General features: G+C 54.7%; 2 protein-coding genes across 2 annotated transcripts in view; one reads left to right on the top strand and one right to left on the bottom strand.

The window, feature by feature from the left end:
- LOC142254872 (thyrotropin-releasing hormone receptor-like) overlaps nt 1–8,695 on the bottom strand; it is a 101,046-nt gene extending 92,351 nt beyond the window's left edge. The window contains exon 1 of the mRNA XM_075326218.1: nt 8,593–8,695. The gene's annotated coding sequence lies outside the window, so the exon portion shown is untranslated. The remainder of the gene's footprint in view (nt 1–8,592) is intronic.
- Nucleotide 8,696: 1 nt separating this feature from the next.
- Nucleotides 8,697–15,991, top strand: part of ZC3H18 (zinc finger CCCH-type containing 18) — a 97,717-nt gene continuing 90,422 nt past the window's right edge. Inside the window, exon 1 of the mRNA XM_075326219.1 lies at nt 8,697–8,828. The gene's annotated coding sequence lies outside the window, so the exon portion shown is untranslated. The remainder of the gene's footprint in view (nt 8,829–15,991) is intronic.

Genomic DNA, 15,991 nt, shown 5'->3' with positions numbered 1-15,991 from the left:
ACCAACCCAAGTTACTGTTGTTCTCTAGCCTTAGAATAGTGAGGTCAGATTTGAGGTCCTCTATGAAGGAGGATCTGATGAAGGCCGTACTATTTCTTAGAACAAATTCATAGACCGCACAAATGTTATTTGGGACATTTTTGTTGAAAACTGTTTTTTCCCCTCTTAATGCACAGTGTATCGCAGATTTACAATTTATTAGTTTTTTTCGTTCTAAAATTTATCACAAACATGAGCCATGTACGAGGGAGTCAGAAACAGGGAAATTGAGGAGTCGGAGGTCTGGATTACCGGCTCCACGGCCCTGGTGGGCACAATCCCGTACATCAGTAATCGCGGCATAAAACCATAGAATTGTGCGTGTTTCCCCGATGCACCCCGGATCCCCGTGTGCGGTATTGGTCTCCGTCATTGCGCTGTTGCACGGACTCCTTATATCTTTGTGCTCCATATTTTGATTCTACAGATCAACAATGAAAAACTAATTGTACGCAACCGACTGTACGGGGGGCTCCGGAGAATAGAAACAATTGATCTCCTGGGAAAAGACCCCGATGGAGCGACCAACCATCGTCTTCTACTCATCAAGGATAATTGGTTATTTGCACGGGAGGAAGAAGAAGAAACCATGTTCCTTAATTCAAGTGATTCCTCAGGGGCCGGAGACGTATGATGAGGGGTTAACATCTCATCTAATGATTGCCAATGGGGGTGTACTGCGAAAAAAAGCAAAACATTAACCAAAAAATGCGCAAATGCAATAATTTATGTGGCCCTTGTCCATGCGAAGCATGAGGACCGAGTGACCGCGGCGTCAAAAGACCGCGCTGCATATTAGGATGGATAGTCTTACACAATAGAAATTGTACAGGACACCAATAACCTCCCACAATCCTGTCTCTTACCAGTGGCTGGAACCTTACTGGACTGCAGACCTAATCCTGACACACAACTAGAAGTAGCCGTGGAACGAGCCTACGATGACCTAGTCGTCTCGAAACAGCCGGAGAACTAAATATTCTTACAGCGAGAAATATTAGAAAAGCTAATCTGCCTCGGAGTAGTCCCCAAAGATATAGATAGCCCCCCACATGTAAAGACTACAGTGATATAGGAAAACCCAATACATAGCTAGAGAACAGATTCAGCAAAGATGAGGCCCAAACTATCTGTATAGGAAAGGATGGGAAAGAGTGCTGTCTGCAGCCGTATAAACCCTAGTAAATACCAGCACGCCAGATATGGAAAAATGCTGAGCCTACACAGGCTCTCCCTCACTATATCCAGTACTCTGGTGTTACAGGGATCCAAGAAAAACACTGATATAGAGGAAGGACTGAATTTTGTACCAAGCATAACAAAACACAATACATAGCAGAACATGGAGAAAGGTACACAGATACTCCCAGCAGGGAATGATCCAACTCCACACAGGCAAAATAACAAGAAAGTGAAAACCATAAGCAGATGTACAAAGACCAACTTATCTGAGAGGAGTTCGGGTAGACACGGAGAAAAGGGCTGGTTTCAGAATGTCCTTAGCACACAGGAGATACATAGAGCTCCGGCAAGGAACAGGAGGAAACTACTCAGTTATATAGTTATATTGCCAATCCTCCTCAGCTCTCTGTTTCCCATTCAGCAAGTCAACTGCACTACCAGCACTGACCACAAGAGGGAGCCCCAAACTGGAATCTAATTCAAATGTATCCACAACAGCCTCCGCAAGGAGAATAGTTTTCCCCTTAGACCCCACTAAAGCTTCTCATACAGCCAGATCAGATCTCATACTTTGCACTGACGAGGGGAAATCACTCCGAAACACCGTGTCTGCAAGTTGGGGGTCTGATCTGGCATAACTCCTTAGTCATATGAAAAGGCTCGTTAAAGGGCCACTTTTGACTTTTAGGATTGCTACTTCCAATAGGTGGCGCTAGAGTTTGTCTCCTTCCACCCTGAAGAGACAATTTAAAATTCCATGACAAATTCAATGCATTTCATCCTACCATAATTTTGACATTGGACAGCTCAAAAACGTATGCGCTCGTTTTTATACGTACCAGAATCACTGACATACGCAGACCCATTATAATCAATGGGTCTGCGCACACATCAGTGATTTTTCACTGACCGTGTCTCCGTGCGGTGTACACGTGTGTCCGTGATTGCCGCACGGAGACATGTCCGTTGTTTTCTGGCATCACTGATGTCCCACGGACCACAGTATGTTCTGTACTATGTTCATGTATGCAGCCACAGCCGACCCGGAAGAAGCTGCAGCGGAGGTCAGCGCAGGCCGGAAACACAGAAGAGCCGAAGAGTTCAGCACCACGGACAGTAAGAGCGGGGACAGGTGAGTTTTATCTCCATGTGCAATCACGTGTCACGGATAACGGATTGCACATGGACAACCCATGCGTGCCTTGAATCACGGGACATATGCTTTTTTTACATGTCAGCGAAAAACGTCCCTGTTTTTTACTGACGTGTGAAACAGGCATTTCAGACAAAAATAAACATTTACCTGTGGCCAAACATTTCTGTGCTCCAGGACATGACATAAACCACATGAAAGTTGTCATATTAAAAGGCAACTTCAGATCACCGTGCCATCGCAGGGTCTGGGAATACAAATTCATTACACACAGGACTCGACCTGTCAGGATGATTTATGACCCACTACAAAATCTGAGAAGTCTGCTCCAGAGACAGTGAGGGCACCAGACCTCTGATCCTACACGTACTCTGCTCCAGAGACGGTGAGGGCACCAGACCTCTGATCCTACATGTACTCTGCTCCAGAGACAGTGAGGGCACCAGACCTCTGATCCTACATGTACTCTGCTCCAGAGAAGGTGAGGGCACCCGATCTCTGATCCTACATGTACTCTGCTCCAGAGAAGGTGAGGGCACCCGATCTCTGATCCTACATGTACTCTGCTCTAGAGAAGGTGAGGGCACCAGACCTCTGATCCTACATGTACTCTGCTCCAGAGACGGTGAGGGCACCAGACCTCTGATCCTACATGTACTCTGCTCCAGAGAAGGTGAGGGCACCAGACCTCTGATCCTACATGTACTCTGCTCCAGAGACAGTGAGGGCACCAGACCTCTGATCCTACACGTACTCTGCTCCAGAGACGGTGAGGGCACCAGACCTCTGATCCTACATGTACTCTGCTCCAGAGACAGTGAGGGCACCAGACCTCTGATCCTACATGTACTCTGCTCCAGAGAAGGTGAGGGCACCCGATCTCTGATCCTACATGTACTCTGCTCCAGAGAAGGTGAGGGCACCCGATCTCTGATCCTACATGTACTCTGCTCTAGAGAAGGTGAGGGCACCAGACCTCTGATCCTACATGTACTCTGCTCCAGAGACGGTGAGGGCACCAGACCTCTGATCCTACATGTACTCTGCTCCAGAGAAGGTGAGGGCACCAGACCTCTGATCCTACATGTACTCTGCTCCAGAGACAGTGAGGGCACCAGACCTCTGATCCTACACGTACTCTGCTCCAGAGACGGTGAGGGCACCAGACCTCTGATCCTACATGTACTCTGCTCCAGAGACAGTGAGGGCACCAGACCTCTGATCCTACATGTACTCTGCTCCAGAGAAGGTGAGGGCACCCGATCTCTGATCCTACATGTACTCTGCTCCAGAGAAGGTGAGGGCACCCGATCTCTGATCCTACATGTACTCTGCTCTAGAGAAGGTGAGGGCACCAGACCTCTGATCCTACATGTACTCTGCTCCAGAGACGGTGAGGGCACCAGACCTCTGATCCTACATGTACTCTGCTCCAGAGAAGGTGAGGGCACCAGACCTCTGATCCTACATGTACTCTGCTCCAGAGACAGTGAGGGCACCAGACCTCTGATCCTACACGTACTCTGCTCCAGAGACGGTGAGGGCACCAGACCTCTGATCCTACATGTACTCTGCTCCAGAGACAGTGAGGGCACCAGACCTCTGATCCTACATGTACTCTGCTCCAGAGAAGGTGAGGGCACCCGATCTCTGATCCTACATGTACTCTGCTCCAGAGAAGGTGAGGGCACCCGATCTCTGATCCTACATGTACTCTGCTCTAGAGAAGGTGAGGGCACCAGACCTCTGATCCTACATGTACTCTGCTCCAGAGACGGTGAGGGCACCAGACCTCTGATCCTACATGTACTCTGCTCCAGAGAAGGTGAGGGCACCAGACCTCTGATCCTACATGTACTCTGCTCCAGAGACAGTGAGGGCACCAGACCTCTGATCCTACACGTACTCTGCTCCAGAGACGGTGAGGGCACCAGACCTCTGATCCTACATGTACTCTGCTCCAGAGACAGTGAGGGCACCAGACCTCTGATCCTACATGTACTCTGCTCCAGAGAAGGTGAGGGCACCCGATCTCTGATCCTACATGTACTCTGCTCCAGAGAAGGTGAGGGCACCCGATCTCTGATCCTACATGTACTCTGCTCTAGAGAAGGTGAGGGCACCAGACCTCTGATCCTACATGTACTCTGCTCCAGAGACGGTGAGGGCACCAGACCTCTGATCCTACATGTACTCTGCTCCAGAGAAGGTGAGGGCACCAGACCTCTGATCCTACATGTACTCTGCTCCAGAGACAGTGAGGGCACCAGACCTCTGATCCTACACGTACTCTGCTCCAGAGACGGTGAGGGCACCAGACCTCTGATCCTACATGTACTCTGCTCCAGAGACAGTGAGGGCACCAGACCTCTGATCCTACATGTACTCTGCTCCAGAGAAGGTGAGGGCACCCGATCTCTGATCCTACATGTACTCTGCTCCAGAGAAGGTGAGGGCACCCGATCTCTGATCCTACATGTACTCTGCTCTAGAGAAGGTGAGGGCACCAGACCTCTGATCCTACATGTACTCTGCTCCAGAGACGGTGAGGGCACCAGACCTCTGATCCTACATGTACTCTGCTCTAGAGAAGGTGAGGGCACCAGACCTCTGATCCTACATGTACTCTGCTCCAGAGAAGGTGAGGGCACCCGATCTCTGATCCTACATGTACTCTGCTCCAGAGAAAGTGAGGGCACCATGCCTCTGATCCTACATGTACTCTGCTCCAGAGAAGGTGAGGGCACCATGCCTCTGATCCTACATGTACTCTGCTCCAGAGAAGGTGAGGGCACCATGCCTCTGATCCTACATGTACTCTGCTCCAGAGAAGGTGAGGGCACCCGATCTCTGATCCTACATGTACTGTACTCCAGAGACGGTGAGGGCACCAGACCTCTGATCCTACATGTACTCTGCTCCAGAGAAGGTGAGGGCACCAGACCTCTGATCCTACATGTACTCTGCTCCAGAGACGGTGAGGGCACCAGACCTCTGATCCTACATGTACTCTGCTCCAGAGAAGGTGAGGGCACCAGACCTCTGATCCTACATGTACTCTGCTCCAGAGAAGGTGAGGGCACCAGACCTCTGATCCTACATGTACTCTGCTCCAGAGACAGTGAGGGCACCAGACCTCTGATCCTACATGTACTCTGCTCCAGAGACGGTGAGGGCACCAGACCTCTGATCCTACATGTACTCTGCTCCAGAGAAGGTGAGGGCACCCGATCTCTGATCCTACATGTACTCTGCTCCAGAGAAGGTGAGGGCACCAGACCTCTGATCCTACATGTACTGTACTCCAGAGACGGTGAGGGCACCCGATCTCTGATCCTACATGTACTCTGCTCTAGAGAAGGTGAGGGCACCCGATCTCTGATCCTACATGTACTCTGCTCCAGAGAAGGTGAGGGCACCAGACCTCTGATCCTACATGTACTCTGCTCCAGAGAAGGTGAGGGCACCAGACCTCTGATCCTACATGTACTCTGCTCCAGAGAAGGTGAGGGCACCCGATCTCTGATCCTACATGTACTCTGCTCTAGAGAAGGTGAGGGCACCAGACCTCTGATCCTACATGTACTCTGCTCCAGAGACGGTGAGGGCACCATGCCTCTGATCCTACATGTACTCTGCTCCAGAGAAGGTGAGGGCACCATGCCTCTGATCCTACATGTACTCTGCTCCAGAGAAGGTGAGGGCACCCGATCTCTGATCCTACATGTACTCTGCTCCAGAGAAAGTGAGGGCACCATGCCTCTGATCCTACATGTACTCTGCTCCAGAGAAGGTGAGGGCACCATGCCTCTGATCCTACATGTACTCTGCTCCAGAGAAGGTGAGGGCACCATGCCTCTGATCCTACATGTACTCTGCTCCAGAGAAGGTGAGGGCACCCGATCTCTGATCCTACATGTACTCTGCTCCAGAGACGGTGAGGGCAGCATGCCTCTGATCCTACAGGGATATTGGGACAATAAAACTTTCACACCACTAATCAAAGCTAATTAAGGATTCCCTCTCTAAGCTCAGTGTTTATTTAAATGTCTTTATTATACCCCTCTGCTCTGTTTCTGTATATATTTGTGTTCCTTCAGATACTTTGTTGTACCATGCCTGATGAAGAGACCTGAGAAGTCTGGAAAGCTGCTCTGTCACATCATTTATTTTATTTTTGTTAACCATTAAAACGTATCAGATCTACAAGATTATAATTTTGTTTCTCTCACTGAGAGCAATCATTTACCAACGACTGACACGACTACATTTGCACGATTTTCTACACTTTTTTCTTTTCTGATTTCCGTTTTTTGGTGGAAAAAATGAGACGGACGACAAATGCTGAAAACTGAAAAAAACGCAAAATTAGAAGTTTTCTTGAGTTATGGATCTCTTACGGTTACATATTCATAATGACAGTGTGACATTGGCCGAGCCCGCCAGCGGGGCATCAGACCGGGCCCGCCCGCGGGGCATTAGACCGGGCCCCGCCCGCGGGGCATGCCACATTCCAGCACCACAGCTTGATGTCAGTACAAATAAGGATGTACAATGGCAGGAGAGACAGGAGGTGCGGTTACCTATAGAAACCTGTAACATTTTTTGTTTGTTTTTTTTAAGCCTGTTTTGAAAATTAGGCGAAACCGCACCCATAATAATGAAGGAGCCCGTACAGGACGTCCATGTGCCATCTGTATTATACAGTGGTCTGTGCCGTGTCCAGCTGGGACTAGTAGTGCTGGCAATGAGTACCGAGAGGATACTGGGACTGAACTAGTAGTGCTGGGAATAATGGGACTAGTGTGATGGGAATGATACAACTAGTAGTGCGGGAGAGGCTGGGGGACCTGCGGCGCGTGAAGGGGAGGCTGGGGGACCTGCGGCGCGGGACGGGGAGGCCGGGACCTGTGGTGCAGGGGATGCCGGGACCTGTGGTGCAGGGCATGCTGGGACCTGTGGTGCTGGGGATGCTGGGACCTGTGGTGCAGGAGAGGCCGGGCCCTGTGGTGCAGGGGATGCTTGGACCTGTGGTGCAGGGGATGCTTGGACCTGTGGTGCTGGGGATGCTTGGACCTGTGGTGCTGGGGATGCTTGGACCTGTGGTGCTGGGGATGCCGGGACCTGTGGTGCTGGGGATGCCGGGACCTGTGGTGCTGGGGATGCTGGACCTGTGGTGCAGGGGAGGCCGGACCTGTGGTGCAGGGGAGGCCGGGACCTGTGGTGCAGGGGAGGCCGGGACCTGTGGTGCTGGGCATGCTGGGACCTGTGGTGCAGGGGAGGCCGGGACCTATGGTGCAGGGGAGGCCGGGACCTATGGTGCAGGGGAGGCCGGGACCTGTGGTGCAGTGGATGCTGGGACCTGTGGTGCAGGGGAGGCCGGGACCTGTGGTGCAGGGGAGGCCGGGACCTGTGGTGCTGGGGATGCTGGGACCTGTGGTGCAGGAGAGGCCGGGCCCTGTGGTGCAGGGGATGCTTGGACCTGTGGTGCTGGGGATGCTTGGCCCTGTGGTGCAGGGGATGCTTGGACCTGTGGTGCTGGGGATGCTTGGACCTGTGGTGCTGGGATGCTTGGACCTGTGGTGCAGGGGATGCTTGGACCTGTGGTGCTGGGGATGCTTGGCCCTGTGGTGCAGGGGAGGCCGGGACCTGTGGTGCAGGGGAGGCCGGGACCTGTGGTGCAGGGGAGGCCGGGGACCTGTGGTTCGGGAGAGGCCGGGACCTGTGGTTCGGAGAGGCCGGGACCTGTGGTGCAGGGGAGGCCGGGCCCTGTGATGCAGGGGATGCTTGGACCTGTGGTGCAGGGCATGCTGGGACCTGTGGTGCAGGGCATGCTGGGACCTGTGGTGCAGGGCATGCTGGGACCTGTGGTGCAGGGCATGCTGGGACCTGTGGTGCAGGGCATGCTGGGACCTGTGGTGCAGGGCATGCTGGGACCTGTGGTGCAGGGCATGCTGGGACCTGTGGTGCAGGAGAGGCCGGGCCCTGTGGTGCAGGGCATGCTGGGACCTGTGGTGCAGGGCATGCTGGGACCTGTGGTGCAGGGCATGCTGGGACCTGTGGTGCAGGGGATGATTGGACCTGTGGTTCGGGAGAGGCCGGCAGCTGTGGTAATGTCACGTGTCCTGTAGCCCCCCTCAGGCTTTGCCCCGGGAGGCTTTGGTCGGGGTCTCTGCAGCGCTGAGCTCTGGTCCTGGGGGATTTCCCGCTGCACTGACCTCCCCTCTCTCACAGCCGCCATACTGGTTACGCATCGTGGTGACGTCACATGTCCCTGCACGGCACTGGTTACGAGAGCCGCGAGCAGACGGCGCCGGTTGGTGACGTCAGTGAGTAGCCGGCGCCGGCTGGTGACGTCAGTGAGGCCGCCTGCACCAGGAGCGGGATCCCGTCGGTCGTTGTCGCCTGTGTGTGAGCGCGGAGCCCGGCGCCGTCCCCGGTCCTCCGGCCTCAGGTAAGCGGGGTGTGGGGAGCCGGAGGCGGCGCGCTGTGTACCGGCGGGGAGCTCCTGTCATGGCCGCTGCCACAGTCCGGGGGCTCTTCTGTGAGCGCCGCCTCAGCCTCCGCTGTGCTCCGCCATCGCATGGGGGCTGCTGCTGAGGACGAGGTCAGTGTGTGGCCAGATTCAGGGGGACTGATGTCAGAGGTCACGTCATGTCCCTCAGGGTCCGGGGGGCCACGAGATGGCGCTCAGCCCGAGAGTACGGCAATGGCCTGACCCTGTACCTGACCCCCAGTAATAATGACTTGTCCGGTGTCAGGGTCCCCCCCCAGTAATAATGACTTGCCTTGTGTCAGGGTCCCCCCCCAGTAATAATGACTTGCCTTGTGTCGGGGTCCCCCCCCCAGTAATAATGACTTGTCCAGTGTCGGGGTCCCCCCCCAGTAATAATGACTTGCCTTGTGTCGGGGTCCCCCCCCCCCAGTAATAATGACTTGCCTTGTGTCGGGGTCCCCCCCCCCCCAGTAATAATGACTTGCCTTGTGTCGGGGTCCCCCCCCCCCCAGTAATAATGACTTGCCTTGTGTCTGGGTCCCCCCCAGTAATAATGACTTGCCCGGTGTCAGGGTCCCCCCTAGTAATAATGACTTGCCTTGTGTCGGGGTCCCCCCCCCCCCAGTAATAATGACTTGCCTTGTGTCGGGGTCCCCCCCCCTGTAATAATGACTTGCCTTGTGTCGGGGTCCCCCCCCCAGTAATAATGACTTGCCTTGTGTCGGGGTCCCCCCCCCCAGTAATAATGACTTGCCTTGTGTCGGGGTCCCCCCCCAGTAATAATGACTTGCCTTGTGTCGGGGTCCCCCCCCAGTAATAATGACTTGCCTTGTGTCGGGGTCCCCCCCCCCAGTAATAATGACTTGCCTTGTGTCGGGGTCCCCCCCCCAGTAATAATGACTTGCCTTGTGTCGGGGTCCCCCCCCAGTAATAATGACTTGCCTTGTGTCGGGGTCCCCCCCAGTAATAATGACTTGCCTTGTGTCGGGGTCCCCCCCCAGTAATAATGACTTGCCTTGTGTCGGGGTCCCCCCCCCCAGTAATAATGACTTGCCTTGTGTCGGGGTCCCCCCCCCCAGTAATAATGACTTGCCTTGTGTCGGGGTCCCCCCCCCCCAGTAATAATGACTTGCCTTGTGTCGGGGTCCCCCCCCCCCCCAGTAATAATGACTTGCCTTGTGTCGGGGTCCCCCCCCAGTAATAATGACTTGCCTTGTGTCGGGGTCCCCCCCCCCAGTAATAATGACTTGCCTTGTGTCGGGGTCCCCCCCCCCCAGTAATAATGACTTGCCTTGTGTCGGGGTCCCCCCCCCAGTAATAATGACTTGCCTTGTGTCGGGGTCCCCCCCCCAGTAATAATGACTTGCCTTGTGTCGGGGTCCCCCCCCCCCCAGTAATAATGACTTGCCTTGTGTCGGGGGTCCCCCCCCCCCCAGTAATAATGACTTGCCTTGTGTCGGGGTCCCCCCCCCAGTAATAATGACTTGCCTTGTGTCTGGGTCCCCCCCCCAGTAATAATGACTTGCCTTGTGTCTGGGTCCCCCCCCAGTAATAATGACTTGCCTTGTGTCTGGGTCCCCCCCCCCAGTAATAATGACTTGCCTTGTGTCTGGGTCCCCCCCCCAGTAATAATGACTTGCCTTGTGTCTGGGTCCCCCCCCAGTAATAATGACTTGCCTGGTGTCAGGGTCCCCCCCCAGTAATAATGACTTGCCTGGTGTCACGGTCCCCCCCCCCCCAGTAATAATGACTTGCCTTGTGTCTGGGTCCCCCTCCAGTAATAATGACTTGCCTTGTGTCTGGGTCCCCCCCAGTAATAATGACTTGCCCGGTGTCACGGTCCCCCCAGTAATAATGACTTGCCTTGTGTCGGGGTCCCCCCCCAGTAATAATGACTTGCCCGGTGTCACGGTCCCCCCAGTAATAATGACTTGCCCGGTGTCACGGTCCCCCCAGTAATAATGACTTGCCTTGTGTCGGGGTCCCCCCCCCAGTAATAATGACTTGCCCGGTGTCACGGTCCCCCCAGTAATAATGACTTGCCTTGTGTCTGGGTCCCCCCCCAGTAATAATGACTTGCCTTGTGTCGGGGTCCCCCCCCCCAGTAATAATGACTTGCCTTGTGTCGGGGTCCCCCCAGTAATAATGACTTGCCTTGTGTCGGGGTCCCCCCCCCCAGTAATAATGACTTGCCTTGTGTCGGGGTCCCCCCCAGTAATAATGACTTGCCTTGTGTCGGGGGTCCCCCCCCCCAGTAATAATGACTTGCCTTGTGTCTGGGTCCCCCCCCAGTAATAATGACTTGCCTTGTGTCGGGGTCCCCCCCCCCCAGTAATAATGACTTGCCTTGTGTCACGGTCCCCCCCCAGTAATAATGACTTGCCTTGTGTCTGGGTCCCCCCCCAGTAATAATGACTTGCCTTGTGTCACGGTCCCCCCCCCCCCCCCAGTAATAATGACTTGCCTTGTGTCACGGTCCCCCCCCCCCAGTAATAATGACATGCCTTGTGTCTGGGTCCCCCCCCAGTAATAATGACTTGCCTTGTGTCTGGGTCCCCCCCCAGTAATAATGACTTGCCTTGTGTCTGGGTCCCCCCCCAGTAATAATGACTTGCCTTGTGTCTGGGTCCCCCCCCAGTAATAATGACTTGCCTTGTGTCTGGGTCCCCCCCCAGTAATAATGACTTGCCTTGTGTCTGGGTCCCCCCCCAGTAATAATGACTTGCCTTGTGTCTGGGTCCCCCCCCCCAGTAATAATGACTTGCCTTGTGTCTGGGTCCCCCCCCAGTAATAATGACTTGCCTGGTGTCGGGGTCCCCCCCCAGTAATAATGACTTGCCTTGTGTCGGGGTCCCCCCCCCAGTAATAATGACTTGCCTTGTGTCGGGGTCCCCCCCCCCCAGTAATAATGACTTGCCTTGTGTCTGGGTCCCCCCCCAGTAATAATGACTTGCCTTGTGTCGGGGTCCCCCCCCCCCAGTAATAATGACTTGCCTTGTGTCGGGGTCCCCCCCCCAGTAATAATGACTTGCCTTGTGTCACGGGTCCCCCCCCAGTAATAATGACTTGCCTTGTGTCTGGGTCCCCCCCCAGTAATAATGACTTGCCTTGTGTCACGGTCCCCCCCCCCCCCCAGTAATAATGACTTGCCTTGTGTCACGGTCCCCCCCCCCCAGTAATAATGACATGCCTTGTGTCTGGGTCCCCCCCCAGTAATAATGACTTGCCTTGTGTCTGGGTCCCCCCCCAGTAATAATGACTTGCCTTGTGTCTGGGTCCCCCCCCCAGTAATAATGACTTGCCTTGTGTCTGGGTCCCCCCCCAGTAATAATGACTTGCCTTGTGTCTGGGTCCCCCCCCAGTAATAATGACTTGCCTTGTGTCTGGGTCCCCCCCCCAGTAATAATGACTTGCCTTGTGTCTGGGTCCCCCCCCAGTAATAATGACTTGCCTTGTGTCTGGGTCCCCCCCCAGTAATAATGACTTGCCTTGTGTCTGGGTCCCCCCCCAGTAATAATGACTTGCCTTGTGTCTGGGTCCCCCCCCCAGTAATAATGACTTGCCTTGTGTCTGGGTCCCCCCCCAGTAATAATGACTTGCCTGGTGTCGGGGTCCCCCCCCAGTAATAATGACTTGCCTTGTGTCACGGTCCCCCCCCCAGTAATAATGACTTGCCTTGTGTCTGGGTCCCCCCCCAGTAATAATGACTTGCCCGGTGTCACGGTCCCCCCAGTAATAATGACTTGCCTTGTGTCTGGGTCCCCCCCCCAGTAATAATGACTTGCCCGGTGTCACGGTCCCCCCAGTAATAATGACTTGCCTTGTGTCGGGGTCCCCCCCCCCAGTAATAATGACTTGCACAGTGTCAGGGTCCCCCCAGTAATGACTTGCACAGTGTGGGGTCTCCTTGGTAATAATGGCATGCCCAGTGTCGGGGCTTCCCCCCCAGTAATAATTACCTGTCCAGTGTTGGGGGGACCTCTGCTTTCTGGTACCATTGATTTATCAGTGTTGGCTGCCCCCACACCCCATTATCACAGTCAGGTGCTCATATTATGTCAGTTGGGCGATAAAGGGTTAATACACGCAGCGGCTCTCAGGGCCCCCTAGCTTGTCTGCCCCATGTGTCCCTATGACTGCAGGTATTGGGGGGATTTTTTCCCGGCACAGCGGACAATACAAATCCTCTCCGTACACGTGACCTTCAGGGCTGATTCTCCGCACTGTTTTGCAGCCGTAGTTTGTGGCCCCCGACTTTATGAGCTGAATTTACATCCCCTATAATGTTAGTGAGCTCAGGGCCTGGGGCGCACGAGACCCTCCTCCGCGGAGGTCTTCACTCCGCACGTTCTGGCCGCTCACACATTCTGGTATAATCCTGACTGCGGCCTCTGATGTTGACGCCTTTCTGCTCCACTTGGCGTTTCTTCCACCATTTTCTGGACCTTTGGTTGCTGATGGTTAGTGGAAGCCTCCGCTGCACCCCAGGAAGCTACAGGCCGGTCTCGTGCTGCGCCCCGGCGTGTGGAAGCTTCCGGAATATCCGCAGGCCCCGATCACACCCCGCTTCTGGGCCACTTTCTTGGACACCTTTTTGGCTGCTATAAAAGCCGTCCAGGAAAGCAAACCTATACACACAGTATACACAATACATGGAGTCTGGGGCCGGGTCACCAAACCCCTGTTTGTTTTTCTTCTTGTGTTTTTCGTTCTTGTGTTTTACCTTCAATTTTTCACAATGACGCAATTTATTTTTGTGTCCTTTTCTTTTTTGGTCTATTCTGTCCGAAAGAAAAACGGTTCACAAAAATCTTTTAATAGTGATAGATATATGTAAACAGCTATACATTACCAGGATTATTCTGCAAGGAAACATTGTGTCTACACTGCATAGAAAGTGCAGGGATGGATTCCATAGGTTAGCGTCCAATTTAGATGATATGACCACATTTATTTACTGAATCCAAAAGTCCGCCGCAGGTCGCCGGTGCGTCTTGCCGCAGGTCGCCGGTGCGTCTTGCCGCAGGTCGCCGGTGCGTCTTGCCGCAGGTCGCCGGTGCGTCTTGCCGCAGGTCGCCGGTGCGTCTTGCCGCAGGTCGCCGGTGCGTCTTGCCGCAGGTCGCCGGTGCGTCTTGCCGCAGGTCGCCGGTGCGTCTTGCCGCAGGTCGCCGGTGCGTCTTGCCGCAGGTCGCCGGTGCGTCTTGCCGCAGGTCGCCGGTGCGTCTTGCCGCAGGTCGCCGCGCTCCACAGCATCCCAAATAACCCTGCCAGCCCATACACAGTACGGTATCACAGTGTGTGTGTATATGATGTTCCTGCTATCTGTTGTGTTTGTAAGTGTCGGCCAGATGCAGATAGCACCTGCTGTGGAGCACCCAAGGACCTGCCGGGAGCGTCCGCTGTGTTGCACCCAAGGACCTGCCGGGAGCGTCCGCTGTGTTGCACCCAAGGACCTGCCGGGAGCGCCCGCTGTGTTGCACCCAAGGACCTGCCGGGAGCGCCCGCTGTGTTGCACCCAAGGACCTGCCGGGAGCGCCCGCTGTGTTGCACCCAAGGACCTGCCGGGAGCGCCCGCTGTGTTGCACCCAAGGACCTGCCGGGAGCGCCCGCTGTGTTGCACCCAAGGACCTGCCGGGAGCGCCCGCTGTGTTGCACCCAAGGACCTGCCGGGAGCGCCCGCTGTGTTGCACCCAAGGACCTGCCGGGAGCGTGATGTCGTCTAAACCGGGCTCTCACCTATGGGACCCTCCTGTATCTGTGCCCTGTATACGCAGTGTACACCTCATGTTCCCTTGCAGAATAATCCTGGTAATGGATTTATACAGAAATATCACTTTTAAAAGAAATGCAAAAAGATTTTTGTGAACCGTTTTTTTCTTTTGGACCGATTTGATTATTCTGCCTTTTCCCAAAACTTGATAGAAATGGTTAAAACGGCAACGGCGGCGGCAAGACGAGTGCCCAATCTGTGCTTTACGGGTTTTTTGTGCCTTTTTGGAGTAAAAAGTGTTGTGATCTGTTAAAATATCATCCGCATCGCTAATATTTGTGTCCTCCATAAAAATCATTCCACAGGGGAGGACTGGAGCAAATTTGCACAAAAATTTGGTTGCTTTTTGGAGCAAAAAAAATCATCAAAACAGGGGAAAAAATAGGTGGTAATGCAATAATGAGTGAGGCCCTGTGGACGCAGCGGTGTCTGGAAATGCTCCTGATAAATAACCCCTAACACTGCTGCTTGTGCGCAGGGGGATGGGGCGCTTCCGTTTGTGCGCGGGGGAGGAGGCGCTTCCGTTTGTGCGCGGGGGGAGGGGGCGCTTCCGTTTGTGCGCGGGGAGAGAAGGTGCGTGCGCTGGGGAGGGGGTGCGTGCGCGGGGGAGGAAGCGCATCCGCTTGTGCGTTGGGGGCTTGTGCGTGGGGGAGGGGGCGCATCTGCTTGTGTGTGGAGCGTGCAGGACTGACCAGAGTGGCAGGTGAGCAGCCACATTTCTACCACAGGTGTATACACCCAGGTGCTGATATCGGGGGCTGTGACACCCCCCCCCGTATCTGGTGCGTTCCTCCCTCCCTTTTCTCCTCACCGCAGGGACTCGCTACGTCTGGGGTCTTGCTGCTTCGTTGGATTCGTCTCCCATAGGGATCAATTATTTCACAATAGAAGTTCCTGTTTTTTGCTTGATCGGTTCAGTAAAGGCCGGATCTCTGGGTGTAAATGACAAATGTAGAAAAATGTGTCCTGTAATCACAGGCTGCCCCCGCCCCCACGCCCCCCCCCCCCCCCCCCCGTCCGCTGCCCCCCACCATCCACTGCCGGGTTCATGGGATCAGTGTGGGTCTCCCCTATCTTCTCTCCCACACTCTCTCTAAAAATTCCCAACCTCTCTATTCTTTGTAGATGGGAAAACATGCAAAATCAGCAGAGGCTCAAATACTTATTCTCCGCACTGCCTAAGTGCCCCGGCCGTCGGCGCCTAAGTGCCCCGGCCGTCGGCGCCTAAGTGCCCCGGCCGTCGGCGCCTAAGTGCCCCGGCCGTCGGCGCCTAAGTGCCCCGGCCGTCGGCGCCTAAGTGCCCCGGCCGTCGGCGCCTAAGTGCCCCGGCCGTCGGCGCCTAAGTGCCCCG

This window comes from Anomaloglossus baeobatrachus, chromosome 10 (assembly GCF_048569485.1).
Source record: "Anomaloglossus baeobatrachus isolate aAnoBae1 chromosome 10, aAnoBae1.hap1, whole genome shotgun sequence".
Taxonomy (NCBI): Eukaryota; Metazoa; Chordata; class Amphibia; order Anura; family Aromobatidae; genus Anomaloglossus; species Anomaloglossus baeobatrachus.
This window is presented reverse-complemented; position numbering and strand designations above follow the sequence as displayed.